This window comes from Oryzias latipes, chromosome 19 (assembly GCF_002234675.1).
Source record: "Oryzias latipes chromosome 19, ASM223467v1".
Classification (NCBI taxonomy): Eukaryota; Metazoa; Chordata; class Actinopteri; order Beloniformes; family Adrianichthyidae; genus Oryzias; species Oryzias latipes.
This window is the reverse complement of record NC_019877.2, coordinates 1400002-1419065: the sequence shown is the minus strand read 5'-3', so window position 1 is coordinate 1419065 and position 19064 is coordinate 1400002. Positions and strand designations below refer to the sequence as shown.

Below are 19064 nucleotides of genomic sequence, written 5' to 3'. Positions count from 1 at the left end.
ATGGTTGTCATGGTATCATTTAATTCCTGTAAAAATAGTTTTGTCTAAATGAAATGAAAACAAATCTAAAAAATAAAGTCCTGATGCTTCCCTAAATAGAGACCCAAATCCATCTGGATCTGATGTTTCTGTGAATAAATGAGTTTTTTTAGGAGGGACTCCAGTAAAAAGAGGACAGACGAATAGAACAGATGAAATTCAAACTTTTAGCCTCTTCAGATTTCCCAGAAGGCTTTTCTTCTTCTTTCGTTGTTATCGCTCATTGGATCAAGGGCACAACGGCTCGAATCTGATAGAAGCTGATGTGCTGTAAATCTTTCATTGCATTTCTGTGCATTTAGGGGTTTTCTGCTAACTTTTTCCATCGTAGTCATTATTTAAGCGCCGCTCTCAACAGATTCGTTAACACAAGTTTGCTGTTTTTCTAGAGGCAGAAGCTGCAGAAAAACCCAATTTGCTGTTTTGGTGTGATGGTTGGAGCAAAAAGCTTCATCTGTGTGAAGAAGAGGAGTCCAGATCCAGCCTGCAGCTCGTTCAGAGGCAGAGGAGGCCGATCCGTCAGGGATCTTTTCCCACTGAACCCACTCCATTCCTACTGTGTTTGTGGTCAGATTTTCTGCAAAAGCCGGAGGAGAAACTTCAGTTCCCTCCTTTCTACCTTACAGCTCATGAGTCCAAATGTCCCAAAACGTGAGATTTTTTTCTGAGAAGAGTCTAATTAAATATGTATCAGCTGGATAATGATTGCAGTTTGTCTTCTGCTCAGCTTGATTCGTAGCTGCTGCTCCGTTCAAACACACTTTCTCCTCTGGGAGAGTCAAAACGCAGCAACAGGAAGGAGCAAAATGCAAGAAAGAGCTTCCTCTTCAGGTATTTTCTATCTTCTCTACAGAGTCTAAACTATGAATAATATAATAGATGAATATAATTCATCCTTGATTTAATGTCAACAAAACATCCTTTGTTGCAGACATTTGGCTGTTTCCTCTCAGAAAGGCTGATTCTCTTCCTCCACAGGAATCAGAGCTCTGCTGAGTATTTATACCTCCCAATGTCTCACACGTCCTTCATTTTCTGTTCTAAAGACAGGCTCGGTGCTGCGCTTATTATGGTCCAGTTTCATCCAGACGGGCTGTTCCGGTGCAGAAAAACCCAGACCAGACCCGGGTTTAGCCAGCCCCTTTATGGGGTGCAGGTAGAACATCAGTCTCCCCTCAAAATGCTTAGAAAACCTGCTATCATTATCATCATATCAGTTCTTGCATCCATATATCTATCTTCTCCTTTGATCTATGTAATGACACCACCCTGTGCATTGACCGGGCTTGGGACAGGCACAGGCAGGACACTAGTTTGTGGTCCATTTAAGCTGTTTATCTTTTTGTGCCTGTCCGTTTGTTCTTCTGTCCATTATTACAGCTGTTCACGTGATACGTGCGCGCTCCGTGCTGGCATCGTTGTCCTTTCATAAACCAGGAAACCAGGTGACCACAGCCTTTGAAAAATAATGAAATCAGAGTATGAAAATAAGATGTAAGATGTGAGTCATTTAGGCTGAAAAGAATGAGGCCCCAACACTGAGCCCTGAGGAACCCCTATGGATGTGAGGATTTGAATCTGTTGGAGTTAACCAGAAAATGTTTAAACTCACACTGAAAGATGATATTTTTTTAATTTCTGTGGGACAAACAAAGAATAAAAACTTTGTAAAACAACTGGAACCAAAACCGTTTTGAGCTGAATTCTTACAGACCAACTTATGATAAAACAGTTTGGGCAGAAGGCGTGTCATCACTTCCAAGGGAGGAAATGTTCCGTTTCTATGGCAACCAACGACAAAAGGTTTAACAAGTCGGTGACACAAGAACAAATCTACAATACTGCAACATGCATAGGAGCTGTGGTTCAGCGTGAAGCCAGATTTCACCTGGAGTTTGCAAATCTTAATCTTTTTAACAAAAATGAAGATCTTTGATCCTTCCACCTAGTTTCCCTCAAAAAGATAACATTTTGCATCAGTGATGTCTTTTCTTCACACATTTATTGACAATTTTCTACAGCTGCGTGTAGATTTTTTTAACATGCAACAGGCTCACGGTGACATTAAAGGAAACGAACACATGAGAGAGAATCAAGTGCTTTGCAGTGTCAAGTCCCACGTTGTGCTCCTTCTTTATGCTACAGGAAGTTCAACAGCTCTGCAGAACTTCTGCTGTTCTGTCCTGATGGTGCCGGGTGCAGGAAAACTTTTGTTGTTGTTTTCTTGCGTTTCGGCAGGTTCCCAGCAGGTTCCCGTCGTCCTTCCTGTGTGCCATCCCCTTCCTGGGCTCAGCCCCGTCTGCCAGGGAGACAGAGGACATACAGCGGCTATTATTATCTTGGTAGTAAATCCTGTAAATGCACACACTCGCGCTAAAGAGCTCCCCAGAGACCGCTCTCTTTGGAAACAACACACGAGCAAAAATAGCAAAGGGATAATGGAGGCGGTTAGCGGTTCCCGTGTGCACACATTGAGTCAGGCCGCCGCGGAGAGGGAGCTAAACAATTACTGCAGGATCTAAAGGGCGGCCCGGGGCGCAGGGTTAGTGATAAACACAAACACAGTCACAGCTTTTGATTGTTCACATCTACACAGTTTGGAGTTTGATGCATCACCAATGGACAAAGGTCATAAAGAAGGGATTTTTTGGGTTGTCCGGTTCGTGGAGGGTCATATAGGAGGAGCAGATGCACAGGTGAATCCTGAAGGGCATCGTGAAAATAGTCCGTACCATTGCTGTGCGTTTGGTAAGTGTATCGTTAATGACGTATAAATAATATACCCCATGCGGGGTCAGTCAGTAAGGCCAGTTGTGACTAAAGTTTGAGGTGCCGTTCCTTTCCATGACCTGAAACCACCCTTGTCTTTGTCACATACCCGGCTCAACCTGCTTCTGTTTGCCCCCTGAGGGGCATCAAGGGTCAGAGTCTGTGTTCTGACAGGACTTTGGCCTCAAAACAACTTGAAAGTGTTCCCTGGTCTTTGACAGGTGTTTGCCCTAAATAATTAAACTGAACCAGTTTTTTTTATATCAATTTTATCAACTAATGCCACACCCACAATGCAATGCTCCAACCAGCCGCCCCCTACCAAAGTAAAAACCTCACATTTGGTTTATGTGGTCTTGTGTAGCCCACTTTCAAATGGCAGGGGGTGTGGCCTTCCAACAAGGCTCCTGATTGGTGAGAGTCAGAATTGGTCAGGTATCGTCTACATCAGTGGACTCTTATTTTGACAGGAAAACTTCTTCCTGTTTTGTAAAAGCTTTGTGATTCTGCACTTTTTTATAAAAAATTTTGACTGCTTTAGCTTGCGATGAGTTTGGGGTGGTCACCATGGCAACAGCAAGCATTTGGTGTGGGACAGATTTTTTTTTTTTTGTTTAGATTAAAAGAAACGTATTTGGATGAGAATGTGTTCCTTTCCCCTCAACCACGACGAAGCGGCAGGAGCCGGAATCGAACGGAACGTTTCCACCCCTCCAGTCCAACCAGACCAGTCTTTTTGAAAGTTTCAATTTTCACTGTCATTGGTTTTTTAATGAAAAGTTTTTCTAAAATGCCTGAGACGTCTGCAACGTGATCGTTACCAAAAATGGAGCCAAAATAAAATCAAAATCTGCTGGACAAGATCAGAAAAACAGCAGTTCTGGATCTGCAGGAATCAATCATCCTGCTGGAAGAATTGACAGGAACCGTAAAAACAAACAAACACTGCTGGTGCAAAAGACTTATCGTCAAGCAAGAAGAAAAAGACGTGAAAACAAGATGGTGTTTTGTGAGGAACGAGCAGCCTGGGAGGATATTTACTGCATGGCTGAGTCCTGACAGGCAGGAAGCTGAACAAAAGGGGGAAATAATGCAGAATGATGCTGGATGGAGATTATCAAAATAAGATTCACGTGAACGATCACAAAAACATGAGGCAGGGGAAGTCTATTCAAGCGCTTTTTCAAAATAAAACAAAAGGAGACCAGCTGACTGATGACGTGATTCTTCCCGCTTGAGGGGTAAACTAAGTGGGGGCGCTAAAATTTAAAATGTTCTCTAATCGCGACACCTGACAGTCAGGAACTTCACTCCGTCCATCCAAAGGGTGCAGAAAATTAGGAGGGGGCGGCTGAGTTTTTTTAGAAATGTATCAACTGGAAGGATTCAGATGCTGGACTGACGCAGACTAAAGGTGACGCATCATTGGGTTCAAAACCAAAACCGCTTTTATTTTGGAATGACAGATTTTGCTGTCAACTTTATTGTGAAAGTTTGCTTCGTTTTGTTCTCTCATAAAGAAAGTTCAAGTTCTTGCTCAAATAAAAACATCAAAACTCATATTTTAAAGTAAAAAATAAGATGAAATGTTATTTCTTTGTCATTTTTCATTCATAGGTCAAATTAAAAACAACATTTAGTTTTGCTTTATCATTATTTTCATCCACTGCAGCTAGAAACTTTGCATAATCTAAACAGGAAGCATCTTTTAGTTGTGATTCTTTACATTAAAGAGGAGCTTTGTGTTGATTGGATGAAGTTTGTTAGAGAATCTTTTCCCTCACAGATCTGTGGAAAAGCAGCATCAACAGGCTGGAGAGTTTTTAAGTTTTCACTGAAAACCCGAATCTCCTTTTTGTTGTTTCTCATGAAAAAAAAGACCCCTCCCCTTCCGATTCTGAAGGTCACACTGATGACGGTTTGTTTTGGATGTAAAACCCTTTCTGATAAAAGGTGCATCAGTGTTCTGTGCTGCAGATGTTTCTGCTGCGCTGCTGCAGATTGTTCCACACAGGGAAGTGGGTCAGATGCAAATTTAGCAACTCCTCCAACATTCATGTTTTCTGGATTGATGCTGCAGAGTAAACAGTGTTTTTCTGTGTCAGAAGCATCAATCTGCAGACGCTCGCTTCACTCACTGAACCTCATTCACACTTTCAGCTGAAGAGCTTTAGTTTATTGGTTATTCGCTGCTGACATCCAGAAAAACTGAGATGGAGTATTAGGCTAGTAGAAAAAATAACTTTATTCCCTTAAAATTGCCACATTTTTTTAATATTTTGCAACATAATCTTAACTTTTTTGCTATAATTTTATGGCATAATTCCCTTAGATTTTTTTAACTTATTCCCAAATTTTCTGACTTCTTTTTTAACATCTTACATTTGTTTTCTCATAATTTAATGTTATTTTTTATGTAAAATTTGAACTTATTCTTTTTCTTTCATCTCATTTTATTCTTCTGGAATTTTACCATTTCCCTTCATTTTACGACATTATTTCTGTGAAATGTTGACTTTTTTTCATACATTTTTGACTGTTTTTTTTGTTTTTTTTTTACAATGTAAGACTTTATTTTACTCAATCTTTGACTTTTTCCTCATAACTTTACAACCCAATTGTTGTAAAATTTTAATCTTAGTCTCATAATTTAACAGCTTTTTTGACGCAAACTGTTTACATTTTACGATTTTCCATAAAATTATTCTCGTGTTTTTGATAATTTTAATTTGATGGTGACCCTAATACTCAGTCGCAAAAAAGAAATCTCATGAGGATTTATTGTAAATTTTTATATTTCAAAACTTTTAGATGAAGATTATTCACTCAAAACGAATTTCACTTTAAAAGCTGGTTTTTCAAAATAAAGGCTCCAGCAGAGGGAAGGGTCGGGTTTACAGGGCTGCTGAGGAGAACAAGTGAAGCTGCTATGAAATATTAACTTCTGGCTCGAGGCGTCATTGTTTGTGCGGGTGAAGGAAGTTGAAAAAGCCCGGAGTGAGTTTCCCCCTGGGGGGTTGGATGGTGAAGAAGCCTTCCTTCCTGTAACCTGGGCAGAAAACAGCCAGTTAGTTTGATGAAACCAGCTTCATCCATGCGGCACAAGAGCTGCTGACTCCCTTCCTTTGCTGCGACGCCGCCGGCATGAAGGTCGCCTCCTCCACCCGTGTTTGTGTGTGTGTGTGTGTGTGTGGGGGGGGGGGGGGGGGGCTCCTCAGTCCAGCTGTTCTCTGCATCACTTCTCTCCTTAAAAACCCTGCCAGCTCCATCAACCCCCCCCCCCCCCCCCCCCCCTCCTGCCACTCCACTATGGAGGCGATGGATCACCGTGGATGAAGAGCTAGGTCTGCCCCCCCCCATGCCAGGTGTTACTGAGGGACGACGGTTAGTTTATAATGACATTCTGATAAATAAGAGCCGAGTCTGAAGCTATGAGGAGCAGAGAATTTCAAACCAACACGGACATAAAGTTCCACCAGAAAACAAGTTAAGGAAACACACTTCAAAATTATGAATAATATTTATCCCTCCAAAGAATGACTTAGGTTTCAACATTGATGACAACAGCTGTTCCTTCTGCTGTTGAAGACACCGACCACATATTTTTTCTGTGTAACGTTGTACACAAAAACAGATTACAGAAATGTCCCCCCAACTTTACCTCCTTTAATAACAAAGTCAATTTATACTTGAAATCCATAAATTAATCAATTCACCTAAAGCCAGAACAGTTCATGATATTCTGAGTGACACTCAGAATCTGAGACAGTTTCTTTAGTCATTGTTGTGCCCCCCCCTGCATTTTGTACCATATGTTCTTGTCTTTTTCTCCATGAATATGTGTATTTTCATGTATATGTATGCATACTGATAAGTATTCTACTTGTTTTTTTGCTTCCCTTTAATTGCACTTTTCTTTCTACTTGTATCCGCTATATTTTGTGATTTTTTTGTAAGTGTTCTGATGTTGTTTTGTGTTGTGTTTATTACAATTTAAAAACAAAACAAACTACAACTTTCAGCTTGGATTCAATGAAATTTGCGGCCTGCACTTTGTCAGCTGGTGCTGACCAGCAGAATCCTACAGTTTCATGAAAACAGATTCCTTCCTTCTCATAGCTTCAAACTCAGCTGTCAAAGGTCAAAGCTCTTATTTAAATCATGTGATCACACAACTATATGAAAGCACGCACTTAATGAATAAATAATGTAATAAAGTGTTGAAAATCCTTTTATATATTCCTTCCAGATACATAATATGGGATAAAAACAAGAACCAGATGTTTACAATTCAACTTTGAACTAAAAACTGTTTCAGCTTTTTTCCTTTCAAACTAATTTGAAAACACAAAACCCAGCAACGACTAAACAAAATACGAATCAAAATGTGCAAAACTAGATTAAAAAAGACTTTATTTGTGGAAAATGCTCAAATCGTAGGCCTATGTAGCAGCTATGGGACACGGCCTTTAGGAAAGGATAAAGGAAAAAAGTTCCTGTTGAAAACTTCCTTAATACGACGACATCATCTTTCTCCAGTGTCTGCAGCTCCGTCTCAGACCTTCATGTCCGTCAGAAGATGCAGCTCACTGGAGGCTTCTTATCTTCCCTCTGCAGAGCTGCAGGCCTCCACATGTATGATGATTGGACTTCTGTGCACGCATGCAGGCTCCCAGGAAACTGGTTTGAGAGTTTTTCACCTCTACCTTCAGCTGATGTCTCTTCATTGTTTGGTTCAGCATTTCATTTGAAGCTCTGCATCATTCAGATCATTCAGAATTCCAGACCATCTTCCATTGCATTGAATAACAATATTAATACCAATTTCATTTGTTAGAGTCTGACAAATAAAACCACAAAATTCAATAACTCACAGAATGACGGAGAAGATAAAGTAAGACACAGACGTGAACTGATGTGAATATCGGCTCAGGCTGTTCATTGTGAGGTGTTAAAATGCTCAGTGTGTCTGCTAGTGCATTAAGTATGAGATCGGGTGCTACTGGAGCAGCTGGAGAACAGGTGTGATGGGTGGGTGGGGTTAAAGTCAGAATTTTAAAAATGTTTGACATTTTGGTTGGAGACGAAGCAGACTGTGATGAATGAAACCCAGAGGGGGTAAGACGGTGACACTGAATGACAGTGGTGTGTGTGAGTGGGGGTCGGTGTGGAGGTGGCGGCTCAGGGATGAAAACGGGCCGTTTGGGTGATGTCGGGGGATGACCCCCAAGTTCTCAAGACAAGGAGATCAAAGAAACAAATGAACCACTGGAAACAAGAACATGTTTCAGCTTCAGTTGTGCTTTTATTTTGAAAATCTTCTCATTTTAACCAGGTCTTTATTTCTAAAAGAGGAGTAAGTGTCATAATTCGTGGGAGTGGCAGACCCAGTTGCTGGAACCCAGAATGATCAGACAGGTAAGTTGTTGGTAAGTAGAAATGTAATCTCTAAGAAGAGAAACAGAGTTTTTTGCAGGATGGTGATCCGGGCTGGAGCGAAGCTCGTGACGCGGCTTTCGGCATTCAGCGCTTCACAGGAAAACAGATAAGTTGTAGGCGACTTCCACACGAGTGACCATCGTGGTAATGAATCCTGGGATAAGGAAACAACGTTAGTTTCTGGGCAATGCAAAGGCAGGTTAAACGTGAGCAGACTGGACCAGACGTAGTCACCATAAGGGGTAACAAACTGGCGTCGAATACTGGCGTTGGGTCTCCTTTTGAGCAGCAGAGGTGATGAGGTGAATTGGTCACAGATGGTGGAGTCATGAGCAGAGCTGAGAGGGCGGGGTAGGAGGACTGACAGAGGCACCATGGCAGTAAGTCATAAGGGACAGAGGAGGTTGGTGGGGTTCAGTGTTATTTGTGTATAAATAAAACTGGAGGTGATATTTGTAGAACATGTGAACGGGTTTTCTGAAAAGCAGCAGCCCCAGAACAGAGCCCTGAGGGTCGCCTGTGGTTGGAGGAAGTGGAGGTGAAATGACGGAACATTTTACAGCCAAACTTTGAGTGACAGAAAAAAAAAAACACTGAATAATTCTGAGAATTGAGAAAAGAAATCTAACCCATACGAAAAAATAATACGGTTTACTAAAGAATTTTGAAAAATTAAAAGTGTTTTATTTGGAATGCAAACGTGAAAGCAGATGAAAGCCCCACTGTAACGACTGACTGGCTTTTTCAAGAAGTCAACTGCGTCACTCAAGGAAATCCTGGCTGATGGAACGGCTGTTTGATGCTGCCACATATGTAAATGCCGTATGAAACGCTTCCACAGCAGCAGGAAAACTCAACATCCATGTCTGCCTCCTTCCAGGCCTTGTGGCGGCGCCTCCGAGGAGAGCTGAGGTCAAACCGGGAGAGCTGGCCACATTTTTAAGGAAGATCAAAGCCGATGAACTAAAGGGGCAAAAAAGCTCTTCCAACATTTGACTAAAATGTTCAGTGGTCTGATGAGACAAAAGAAGACGTTTCTGGATGTTTTGTGTTTGTGGTTAAACTAAGAAAAAAATCCAGATAAGAAACATCCAAGCAATAGTAAAACATGGGGGTGGGAGTGTGATGGTGTGGGGCTGCTCCAAGACCTAGATGATTAATAATTGATGAAAGCAGAAATTTTAATCCCTCCCTCAAATGAGAACGTCTAAAGCAAAGCAAAGGTATAAAAAAACGATATTTTGTCTGACATTTTCTAAAAGTGGAAACGCTTGATGAATCCGTTTTCATACGTGGATCATTTTCCATTCAGTTTTGCTTTTGGTATTTCCAAGTCCAAGTCGGTGGGAGTCCTGGTTTCTATAGCAACCACTCCCACCAATCAGGAGTGTGCTTGTTGGAAGGCCACACCCCTACCACTTGGACCAGCAGGCTCTGCCTACTTTTATTGAAGCATCAGTTTATAACTTGAATAACTTGAAGAACTGAAAATATATCATGACAAAAAAATGAAGATTCTCAAGAAGAGGTTCAATAAAAATGTTTCTTCTGACAATAACACTGAGGAACCGCTGTTATTTCTCTGTAGAAGTCTGTGGATTTGGAGAGTACTTCCTGTTTGGAATGCCGGGGGGAGGGGCCACTCAGTCCAGTTCTCAGATACAGTCAATGTTTAGACGTCATTCTTTCACTCATCCTCGTTTGAGTTTCTGTCAGCAGAGACGGTGGCAGAGCGGTCAGCCCTGCTCTGCAGGAACAAAGCAGCTTCCACTCCAGAATCTGACAACCCACCGTCCGTCTAACAGGGGCCAGCAGGAAGCGACAATAATAACCGACTCATGAAGCTTCACAAAACTCCCAACAGCTTTATGAATACGTGACAACGCGTATCACATGCACGACAATGGTACGTTCCTTAAGCTGTAAGATACACCTGTGCTACCCTTACGGTTCAGCCGCTTCACGGACCTGGACCACCAGAATACCTGCAGAACCCGTAAGGGAGGGTGTAACTTCATTTAACATCTGATCTGGTCCTGCATGAGTGTTCAACGGGATTAAACAGCAAACTGGATCTTTTCTGCAAACAGTGAGTCAGAATAAAGAAGACCCTCCATCACCGTGATCAGATCTGGTTGACGACAACCGGTCCACCTACTAAAAGCTGCAATTCATGTTTGACGCTTCAGGAGAGCAGAAAAAACCTGTCACTGTTTTAAACCGGAGGTTTCGTGTCGGTAACGACTTCCTGTCTGATGACATCACAGCCACGCTGCTGGAAATGAGTCGATCGAACGCGGATCAGGATGCAGGTAGAAAAACGTCCAAAGACACCTGACGAAAATGCATGTGAGCGCGTGCAGAAGTTACGCTCTGCAAGATCGGGGATCTTCTTACAGGTTAAATTGGAAACGCCTCCAGCTGGTGTCTTCCTCCTTAAATAGAAGCAGCTCTCAGTCAAACAAAACGTCAGGTTTTTTATCACGAAAAGGAGGAAAACTCCTGCAGAATTGGTTCCTGAGCAGAAAGCAGCCTGACATCTTTTTCTTATTCCTACAAGGTGGATTCCAACTGTTGTCACTAACAGGAAGCAGATGATAACAACATGAGGAGGAACTCAAAGGCTGCTTGTGGGAAAAACGTTGACCTCAGACAATAATTACAAGACGGATGCAGAAAGTGGTAAATGGGAGGAGGTAATTACTCGGAGCGCCGCGTGTTGTTTTGTTGAGCAGCTGCAGCAGGAGGTTGGAGGAACAAGAGGAGCTCAGATTACTGGATCGCAGGTTTGAAGCTGAACTACAGGAACGTAGAAAGCTGTTGAATTTTGCTTGTTACCACGGCGACTCCAGGGAAGTCTCTAGAGTCTGACTGAGATGTCAAAAGGATGATGTTTGCTGCTGCAGGGATGACAGAGAAATGAGAACGTTCTGATAGAGATCGAAGACTCTTCTTATTTGAACACGAGTGGATGAGAGAACAAAAGTCTTTTCTATTCTGAATGAATCCAAATCAGTCCTTAAGCCGTGCCAATAAGACAACCGTAGGACGTCTACACACGACGCTCTGATGGGCTCATTTCCTCATGCCGCGCATGGATCACATGACCAGCCCTGCGTGTTGTAGAAGTGTTCACTACTACCTGTGAGCTGCAGCACGTCTGTAGAAACACAGTTCACTCTGCTGGTCTACGACCTTGATATTCCAATGGGTAGGGACCCCACCATGAAAACCACTTTACTTTCTTTTCTGTTTAAAACAGTAATACATTTTTTTTTTCAGTCACCAATTCTGCAAGTTCTCCCACTGAAAATGATCAGAGAGGCCTGTGATTTTCATCATGTCAGCGCTGAGAGACAGTAAGATAATCCAGAAAATCACATCGTATGATTTTTCAAGAATTTCTTTGTAAATAATGGTGGAAAATAAGTATCTGGTCATCTACAAACAAGCAGGATTTCTGTCTCTCACAGACCTGTAACGTCTTCTTTAGGATCCTCTGTCCTCCACTGGTTACCTATTAATGGCTCCTGTCTGAACTGGTTATCTATAGAAAACACACCTGTCCACAACCTCAGACAGTCACACTCCTAACTCCACTATGGCCAAGACCAAAGAGCTGTCTAAGGACACCAGGGCACCTGCAGGACGAGACGTGTCCCCCTGCTAAAGCCAGAACATGTGCAGGCCCGTCTACAGTCTGCTAGAGAGCATTTGGATGATCCAGAAGAGGATTGGGAGAATGTCCAAAATAGAACTTTTTAGTAAGAACTTGTTGTGTTTGGAGGAGAGAGAATGCAGAGCTGCATCCACAGAACACCAGACCTACTGAAAAGCATGGGGGTGGAAGCATCATGCTGGGGACGACTGATCCGTGTAAAGGAAAGAATGAATGGGGCCATATATGGTCAGATTTGAAGTGAAAACCTCCTTCCATCAGCATTGAAGATGAAACGTGGCTGGATCTTTCAGCATGACAACCATCCCAAAAACACATTGTCCGGTTAACAAAGGAGTGGCTTCAGAAGAAGCATTTCATGCTCCTGGAGTGGCCTAGCCAGTCTCCAGATCTCAAACCCATAGGAAATCTATGGAGGGAGTGGAAAGTCTGTTACCCATTGACAGCCCCAAAACATCACTGCTCTAGAGGAGATCTGCATGGAGGAATGGGCCAAAATACCAGCAATGGTTTGTGAAAACACTTGACTGCTGTCATTGCCAATAAAGGGTAAATAAAATATATAATTGAACTTTTGTTATTGAGCAAATACTTATTTTCCACCATCATTTACAAATAAATTCTTTAAAACATCAGACAATTAGATTTTCTGGGAAATGTTTCTCACTTTGTCTCTCAGAGTTGAGGTCTACCTATGGTGATAATTGCAGGCCTTTCTCATCTTTTTAAGTGGGAGAACTAGGCTGACTAATTTTTCTTTCTTTTCTTTAATATTATTATTATAATTATTTGATGGGCTGAGGTCAGAATCTGTGAAGATTTACCGATTCAATTTAGTCAAAGCAGGCAGTACGTCGAACAATAATGAGTTGGATTCACCCGAAGCGTCCCTTAATGAATAGTTGGGGTGAGAATGTGTTGTAATACTTTGTTCTTTGTACAGGTTTGATATTTTTTCAGTGCAGGCAGTCCGTATCCACCTGTACAGGACGATTGGGACATAGTTTAATTACTGCATGAATCAGAAAAAAAAAGCCAGAATGACTGTTTGAACAAGTTGAAGGGTTTAAAGTGAGAACCTGTTTCAGTTTTCGCTTCTATTTATTCAGAATAAAGAAAGAATTCAAACAAGTTTCATTTCAACTAAAGAAAATGTTCATCTTTCAGTCCAAACCTTTTCAGATTAGTCTGAATGTGAAACTTTCCTGAATCCTGAACAGTTTTCCTTTCCTCTCACGTGTTGCATGGTCTGTACTTGCTGTACAGTTTGAAAGAGTTTTGAAAGTTACTCCATGCGAGCCACCCGTCTTCCCGCCTCGCTCCTCGTGTGATTTGACAGTAATCAGCCCAGCATCTGCCATCCATCAGAGTCTCTTACAGTCAACCTTCCCCGTCTCCCTCGCTCCGGCGGCTGCCCCACCTCCCACATGTGCTCCCATCACGCCTAACTGATCTGATTCCCACTTTAATCCAGATGGGTAATCTGTTTATCCGGTCTGAATGAAGATGGGCGGGTCGTATCGTCACGCCGTCTCAAAGCAAAAGGTGTTCGCAGCTGAAAAACCGTTGCATGCTGACCCAGTTCAGTCTGCTGTGACACAAGAGCCACGTCTGATTAACAGGAGCTTCCTGCTGGAACAGTCACTCCATGTTTGAGTCCCTGAAGCTTGCATGAAGTGTTAAACCATAAAGACTCCATTCCTCCATCCCTGCATTTGAAACCCTCGTAGGGTTATGACTCCTCCTCCTCCTTCTGCTGAAATTGGTCTTTTTATCTTCAGAGTGTTTACCTGTGGCTAAATTCACTTCAAAACCAGGCTTTTAATACTGAAGCATAAAGGTTGTTAAAAAAATAAAATAAAAGCTCCTTAAAAGAAGAAAAAGGATTCCTAATGCGAACAAGCTATAAGAGGAGCTGGAGGTTAAAAATCCATACAGAAGATGAAAGAACCGAGCCTTAGACCCGGGAACCTGCAGAGATATCGATCGCAACTCAATGATCCCACAGAAAGTGGGAGTCAGTAATCCACAGAGGGGCCAATCAACCTGAAACCACATTTCCCCCGAATCCCAGCTGCTCAAAAGAAAAGAAAAACATTTAGAATTTCAGATCATTTCAATCTGACTTCTACTTCATGTTTGTTCCGCCTCTGGTCCAGTACTAACAGTTAAATGGATTTGTGGGATGGACCCAGTGGGAATCGAACTCCCGACTCCTTAAATCGGCTGCAATCGTTCCTTTTCTCCAGGGATTTCTTTACCTGGGAGGTTTTGTTTATTGAAATTCCAGTTTTTATTTTGAAAATCAAAAGGCTTTCTGTGCTTTTATTGTCTTAATCCAGCCTAATAGTTTTGCTCTGAGTCATGTGGAAATGAAGCGGAAATGAGTCAGGTCGTCTGAAAGGATTCACGTCGTTCAGTTGATGTTTTGCCTCTTTTTGGTCCAATATGAAGCAAAATGTTGCAGTTCCACGAATGTCCACTGGGGGCAGGTTTCAGAAGTGGGGAGTGTAGATACAAAATCAGCTGTTTAGACTTCATTAAAGCTTCTAAATTTGGGGGTCGTCATCCTGGCTGGAGAAAGGATAAAACAACAGCGTGACGAGGAGACTTAATTCATGACAAAAAAACATTCAAAATACAATTTTAAAAAGCTGATTGCAAATAAAAATGTTGTAAATTAAGGCGATGTATGTCACTATGTATATTTTGCACATTTTCCACGTATGAAATTTCGGTCTTTCCTGATCCATGTGTGATAAACCTAATTCATACGTGTTTCTAGCGTTCGTCGAAGTGCACAGATGTCCGTCGAGGGTGTAGAAAAAGACTGAGGTCGTCTTTCTCCATTGAGAGGGAGAAACTCATATAAAATAAAGTAGAATAAGGAAGACTTTTCCAGCAGATCCTAGAGCTTTTCGTTTGAGAAGGATCGACACACGGACCCAAAAAGTAAAGCCAAACATCTTTTTCAATGTTTGTTTTTTAAAAAGAACATGGGAGTAAGTGGATAAAAATGTAAGTAAAATCATTATTTTATTTGTATTATCATTTTTACAGACATTTGATAATTGATTAAAGAATTTGACGTTGGAAAATACCAGAAATAGTTCCTGAGGGTCAAATGTGTGCTGAAAACATCTGTATTCTTTAATTTGTTTACAGTTTACAGTAAGGTGAGATATTTAGTTATTTAATTGTTAATCTGACTCCAGAGGAGTCAGTGCCTCACCAGCCATCAACCTCACCGCACCTCACTGGTTCCACGTATGTCTAACGGACTTTTCATGCATGAAACACCGATGTATAACTTTTATATCACATTCAAATTAGACAATTGATTCACAAATCACCAACGCATTGCATATAAACAGCACAATATTCACGCACAATCGATGATTTACATTGGTCTACGTGTTCTTTGGGTGGTCTTTCCTGGTTTTAAAGTTTTCTTTCCTGATACATCTGTGACAATTTCCTGTAAAGACCCAAACGTTTCTCACTTTTTCCACGTATGTTCACGTATGACACGGCCTTTATGTTTAAGGCTTTTCAGTTTTAACATGATTTATTTACAAAGAAACGAGTGTTCTCCACATTGAACCAGTCTGTGATCGATACAGTTCATCATTGATCTAAATACTGTTTGAAATGAAACATATAGCAATGTTGTTGTTTTTTTGGCGTTTTTGCGTAATTAAATGTGCCCCGGGTCAAACTGACCCACAAACGCCACTGCCGTTCCTAAGAAAGGAGCATAAAAGGAGGATTAAAGTCCAGTTTCATCTTTGTGACGGCCACCAGGCCTGCTAAACCGGACAGACTTCAGGCTCTCCTCACTGAACGGAGACTTTAACCAAAGCCGACATGATTTGTAAAGTGAGGCAGTTGCTTAAGAACAAACAAGCTGGAGGTCGTGGCCTCAATCGTTTGGGAGCAAATTGCATTTTCTTAGCTGCTGCCTCCAGCAAAGCAACAGAAGAGAGAATGTTCATGAAAGAGGATAAATCCAAAGACGATCGCCTGGATTCATGGGAATAAGGCGGCGCTCCAGTAACAGAAGAGACGAGGCTGATGGATCAAATGTCACAAATGACCACAAGCTGATGAGGAGACTCGACCTTTGACAGGTCTGTTTTCACCGCCTCCGGTCACCTTTGAGTCAGGCGTTTTGTGGATCTGTCGTGACCTTGGAGGAAATGTCTGCCGCCATCTTTTGTTTTCTTGCATCATCACAAACCATTTCTAATGTTTTCCTAAAAGACGAGTAAGATCTGGATGCAGTCGCTGATCTGGAGGCCACTTTTTCAGACTCAGACATACATGAACCAATCAAAATGAAACAGTTCCACTTCTCCTGAAGGAGCAAGAAGGTGAGAGTCTGAATATTGCAAGCATCCCACATGGGGGGAGCCAATCGGCTTTGGGGAGTCTACCGCTGCTTCCACCTCATTTCACTTTGGATTCCAATAAACCCAAAACAGCTTCTTTTTGTTTCTTGATCTGGTCGAATTAGGAACAATCCAAACACTTCAGATTTAATTTCATAAGTTGAAGTTAAACCGTCTATAATAACCGTCTATAATTTCTTTTATTTAAAAGTTCCTTTTCTGGCAAAAAAAACCCCCTTTGCTGCTGAAGTCAGATACTTCAAGACGACCTTTTATAAATATGTGGACGATCCTCTGATAACTATGTGATGAACTGGCGAACCCTTCGGAGTGAACCTCGCATTCGCCTGACAGAAGCTGGGACAGGCTCCAGCATCCTTGTGACCCTGATCTATCATCTTTAATCTATTTTCAAAGCGTTCCCAGTGGTCATTTTAGTGTAATTATGCAGTTTTTGGCCAAAATCTACAAATCTGGGTCATTTATAGAACACAGTGTTATAGTAATTTACCTCTGATTTGACGGTGGGACTGTTGGTACCGAGCAACCCCACCCCCCTTTCCCCTCCCCGTTGCTGAGAGCCCAGCTGGCGTATTTTTAGAGACACAAAAACGACCTTTTTCAGACGCAGTTTTTTCATCTGCTCCTGATTCATTATGATTAAAAAAAATTCAGAAATGCAATTTTGTGAAGGATGGATGGATGGATGGATGGAAAACTACAATACACAGCTTTGAAAGTGGTCAGTAAGCGTGCACATTTATGACCTCCAGATTTAAAAATAAAAGTTTTCTTATGGACCTCGACAGGACTGAATTGATTTTTGTGCCTCTCTCTCCATCAAACCCTCTCTATTTATGTTTTTCTGTTTCCACGGCTGGACGGAGCGATCGCTCAGATGTTCTGTCACTAAATCCTCCGTATGGATGAGACTGTTTTAGGTTCATTTGTTTTGTTGAGTTCATCTGTCAGCAATCAGCAAATGTTCTGATTGTATCCACATGAAGGAGGAATTGTGTGGTCTTGCCGTTGAAACTCCTTAATTTAAGCTCCATCCCAACAGGACGTTTAGAAGTCAGTGGACAGTCAACAGGAAAGCTTCAGTAATATAAACCATTGCTTTCACTTTGTCTTCTTCAATTATAGCTTTGAGTCGATCATTTTTTTCAGTCCACAAATCTTGAAAACCTCGTCCAGAACTCCTCTTTTCCCTGTTTATTTTAGGCTGACTGTGTTTTATGTGGTGCTGAAGTGAGACATCATTTATCTTCTCTCTGCTCAGGGAGCCTCATCCATCACAGCTCCAGCAGCTCCACCTGTCAAAAGAACCGAGAGCTTGAACTGCTCTTCAGCATCGCCAACATGCGGAGGATTCAACTTTTACAAGCGAAAGCAGAGCTCTTATGCACGTGGGTGGATACGGGCGGTCTGCGGTGAAAAAGGCTGAAACCTGTACGGGGCACACAGGTGACCTGCAGGAAATGTCGTGGTCAAATCGGTGGAGCCTGGATGGAACTGCAAGACACACCTGCGTTCCCCTTATTATGCTGCTGCTTCTCTCTACGACCCTCCATGGACCCGGACAACCCAGAGACCTGGTTGTCTTCTGAGAGTCAGACCATGAACCCTCTGTGTCCATCTACCTCAAGCAGACGGCTTCTTTTTCTCTTTGAAAGTCACTCAAAGGCCCTCGTGTGCCGCTGGGATCCGGACAGCTGCATAAAAGCGCCTCATTGTCGGTCCGCCAGGACGGCTCCACTCTGTACTTCAGTCATCGAGAGCCGTCTCAGCTCCTTTTGTTAATGTAGCAATGACCGCCGCTAAGCCAACCAACAAAAAACATCCCATAAACAAACTGACAGAGGAACCAAGCATAGTTCAAACATATTCAGGAATGACAGCATCCTTATTTACAGCTGATGTAGAATAGAAATGATCCTATTAATGCTTTATATTACTTTAGTTGTTTACATTTACTCTACATGTTACAGTTGAACTTTAAATCTCAAGTTTCATCACTGCAATCTAGATCCAAATATCCGTATTTCCTTTCAGGGTTAAATGAAATAACATCAAATGATCACTAGAACTTGTGCATGACGATGCTTTTTCTTTGTTTCCTTCAACACTAGAAATGTCGCCAGTCACAGGACGGTGAATTCTAATCGCTGTAAAAACTCGAGCATCTCAAAGAAGATGAGGTTTCATCTGGAAGCTACCGGAGTTTCTAGTCTGAAGTCCAGCAACGCGTCGCATGAAGCTGCTGCTAGACACATTTCTGCAGACTCAGCAGCTGTGAAACCACTGCTAAAGATGTACCGTTACATATGATGAATATTTCATACAGAATCCATCTCCTCTCAAACACTTAGCTGCCCTGTGGTCAAACTCCCACTAAGCCCTCTCCAGGGGTCCTGGATGTGGGCCTGCTTCCCTCACATGTGGACTTTTTCCTGATTCTGGTGTGAGGTGAACCTGAATCCTAAACATGTTATCAGGATCACTCCAGCAGCAAATACAGAGAACGCTGGGCTTGTCCTGGGCCTTCAGAGCCCTCAGAGGCTGCAGCTCATCAGTTTGACGCATAGCCTGAAGTGACATGGATGGCAGGGGCGGCGGGCGGCTTCCATCCCATCTCTCAGGGGTAAACCTGTTCAAACTGGGGGGCTGAAGGGAGGAGAGGAAGGTCAGTGATGATGCAGGCAAAGGACGGAAGAAGAAAGAAGATGCTTCTGTCACGCTGACAG

General features: G+C 42.2%; 1 protein-coding gene across 3 annotated transcripts in view; it reads right to left on the bottom strand.

The window, feature by feature from the left end:
* Positions 1-1653: 1653 nt before the first annotated feature.
* The window catches only part of uts2r (urotensin 2 receptor), a 49793-nt gene continuing 32382 nt past the window's right edge, over positions 1654-19064 (bottom strand). For all 3 annotated transcript variants that reach the window (XM_004086803.4, XM_011473483.3, XM_011473482.3), the window contains one exon: positions 1654-2338. The gene's annotated coding sequence lies outside the window, so the exon portion shown is untranslated. The remainder of the gene's footprint in view (positions 2339-19064) is intronic.